Here is a 3,654-nt window from a genome sequence, read left to right on the forward strand (position 1 = left end):
AATGAATTTATTATATTTTTATTTATATTTATTTTGTTCTCTATGATCTTTTATATATTATTCTATCAATTATGTCATATATTTCTATTATTTCTTTTCTAATTTTATCACATAATTAAAGTAATGTCTCTATCTTGTAAATTGATTAGAATAACTATACACTTTAGTCTATCATTATCATTATATATATTTGATAATTATATTATATAATAAATGATTTTTTTGTACTACTGTATAAGATTTATATATTTTATTATTTATTAAATTTTCTTTCATTAGTTTTAAATTTATTTTTCCTTTACTCTCTTCTTTTTCTATAAAACTATGGAAATTGGTTGTGTTATTTATTCTTTTTTCAGTTTTTTGATACGATATTTTCTATTGTTTCTTCTAAGTATTTATTTCTTTAGCATATTTTTATGTTTCTCTTTCATTCATTATTTCTTTATATTTTAAATATTTTTGATGTTTCTTATTTTATTACATACAATTTTTTGCTTTTATTTTTATTTTAAACTTTCAAAAAAAAAGACCTAACTCCACAGAAATACCATGATATTTAAATAAAAACAATAATTACATGAAACAAAAGAGATTTAAGAAGAACAATCAATATTATAGAGGAATGACAAATATCAAAAAAAGATTTAACACAAATGAGATAGTTCATAGATATGACTATTTTGAAAATAGACAATAGTATAATGATAGAAACAATAAATATTATCATCAAAATTACTATTATCCTATAGAAGATATAAACAATATCATTACAAGAACAATAACTATCAAAACAGAAAATACAGAGATAAGAGATACTATAAGAAAGAGAAAGGAAGAACAAAAGAAAGAGAAAACAAAATAATAATAAAAGAAAGGATGAAAAGAATTGAAGATATTGAAAAGTTAGTTACAACAATAAAAAAGAAAATAGGAAATGAAGATGAAGAGAAAGAAATACTAATTGAAAATGAAAGAGAGAAGAAATAATACAAGAAGAAGTTAAAGAAACAGAAGAAGAAATAAATGAAAATATTAAGAAAGAACATCAAAAATAAAAGAGTTAGAAGATAAAAGAAATAAAAAAAATTAAGAAAAGAAGAAGAAAATAAAAGATGAAAGGAAGAAAACAAGAAGAAAGACAAAGAAGTAATAAGAATAAAAAGTATACATAAGATGGAAATATATGAAAAAGAAGAAAATATAAGGACACTAAAATGAAATCTAGAGAAATAAAAGAAGAAATAAAAGAAAGAAGAGGAAATCACGAAAATAAAAGATAAGAAAGAGAAATAGAAAAGAAAGATAAAATAAATGAAGAAGAAAGGAAAAAGTACCGAAATAGAAAAACAAAAGAAAATAATGGAAATAAAGAATAATAAACAAATGATAAAAGAAATAGAAGAACAAGAAACAATTATAAGAAGAAATAGATAAAAGTGTAGAAGATATTAAAATAATGAAAGAAGGAAAACACAAAAATTAATAAAAGAAGCAGAAAAGAATAGATATAGAAGAAATACTTAGAGAAGATGAAGAAAATTTTTTTAAAGAAAAGAAGAAAGAAGGACGAAGGAGATAGAACAAGAAAATAATAAGAAGATTATCTTCAGGAATTGAAAGTATGGAAAAGATAGTGAAAGAACAAAAGTATTGTACTAGAATAGAAACAAGAACTAATAGAAAAGAATGAAGAAAGGAAGAAGAAAGAGCTGAAAATGAAACAAAAATAAGAAAGAATACATATGTTATTGAATTAATATAATTAAATAATAAATTAAAAAAAGAAATTAAGAATAGAAGAAAACAAGAAAATAAAGAAAGAATAACATAATGATAGTACAAAAGAAGAATATATCAAAATAAACAAAGAAATAAGATTGATTAAAAAAGACATTACAAAATACATCAATAAAAAAGTAGAAGATATGATAAATAATACAGAAAATATAGAAAATAAATAAAAGAAAACATCAAAAATAAAATTACAAATGAGAATGATACAAAATATATAGATTATTTAATAAGAAAAATGCAAATATAAAAAGAAATGGTTATAATATGTACTACTTTAATAATAATAAATATGATGAAGTAATAGAATACATTGATAAGAATGGGAAAGAATGCAATAACAAATAAATACAAAAAGACATTTATAAAATATCATATCTAATTAAAAAAAAGTAAATATAAAGTAAATTCATATAATATAAAAAAGAATATGGAGAAATAATCCAAGACAAAATAAATAAAATATAAGATTTATTAATAAGAGGAGGTTATAAAAAAATTAAGAATGACAATAAGAATAAGAACATTACAAGAAGAAAAAATAAGATAGAATTAACTGAAGAAATAAAACAATCAAAATATTTAAAGGAGATGAGAAATAGAAATAAATAAAAATGAAAGAAATAGAAAATACAGAAACAAAATCATAAGTATCAATGGGAAGAAAATAAAATAAGAAGAAAGAGAAAACAAAGAAGAAACAATTTTATTTTTGAATAAAATCTTAATAAAGAAAGAAAAAGAAATTAGAAAAAGAGATATAGAAGAAAATAAAACAATAAAAAAGAAAGCAATAATAATAACATTAGAAGATATTGAAAATGTAATAACTAGAATACCATAATTGAAAACAACAATTGTAGACACAATACAATGATATTATTTGAAAAATAGAAGGTATTAGAAATAAATTAAATAATATATTCAATGAATTGATAGAAATACTAGAAACAATCAAATTAGAAATGTTAACATGAAGAACTATTTTAATATATAAATGATGAGATAATAAAAATGCAGATAATTATAAACCAATTACTTGTTTAAATATAAATATGGAAATATTCACATTAATTATAAAAAAGAAGATAGAAGAATAACTAATACAAAATGACAATAAATTTCAAATTAATAAAAATCAATATTTGAATAAGAAAGTTTATCAGATAAAGAATGAAATATAAAGAGTTTAATATAAATGAAAGAGAAACACAAAATAAAAGATACTTAGAAACATTTTATGATATTAAAAAAAGATTATGATACTGTAAAACATAAATATCTAGAAATTACTTAAGATACTTCAAAATACCAATTCAAATAACACAAATAATAAAAAGTATGAGTGAAAGATGAAGAATAAAATATAAATATAAAGAAGAAATAAGAGAAGTTAAAATAAAAAATATTATTTTACAATTTGGTTCACTATCTCCTCTCTTATTTATATTACAAATGAACATAATCTGTGATGTAATTGATAAATATATATGAAAAAATGATTAAAAGTAACACATATATTATATATTGATGATGTTAAGATAACTAATGAAACAAAAAAAGAAATGGAAATAACAAATCAGAAAATAAATGATACAATGAATCAATATTAAAATAAACATAAATAAATTTGGAGTATTAAAGAAATATAAACATACCAGATAACATGAATACTATACCATTAGTAGATGAAATATATATTTAATAGTTTATCAAATTACAAGAAATGAAGAATCATGATGTATAAAGAAAATAATTAACAATATAAAAGAATGATTAGAATAAATAAAAGAAATGATAATAAAAGAAATTTATTAATAGAATAAATACAGAAATAATACCTAAATTCATATATAATAG

The 3,654-nt window shown here is 19.0% G+C and overlaps 5 annotated features.

Moving 5' to 3' along the window:
* Positions 1–6: 6 nt before the first annotated feature.
* Positions 7–108: a microsatellite.
* A 71-nt stretch (positions 109–179) lies between these two features.
* Positions 180–295: a sequence feature (AT_rich).
* A 117-nt stretch (positions 296–412) lies between these two features.
* Positions 413–513: a microsatellite.
* A 309-nt stretch (positions 514–822) lies between these two features.
* Positions 823–998: a microsatellite.
* Positions 999–1,000: 2 nt separating this feature from the next.
* Positions 1,001–3,652: a repeat region.
* The last annotated feature ends 2 nt before the right edge of the window (positions 3,653–3,654 follow it).

Source organism: Entamoeba dispar, genomic scaffold (assembly GCF_000209125.1).
Source record: "Entamoeba dispar SAW760 scf_1105229458015 genomic scaffold, whole genome shotgun sequence".
NCBI classification, from domain to species: Eukaryota; Evosea; order Mastigamoebida; family Endamoebidae; genus Entamoeba; species Entamoeba dispar.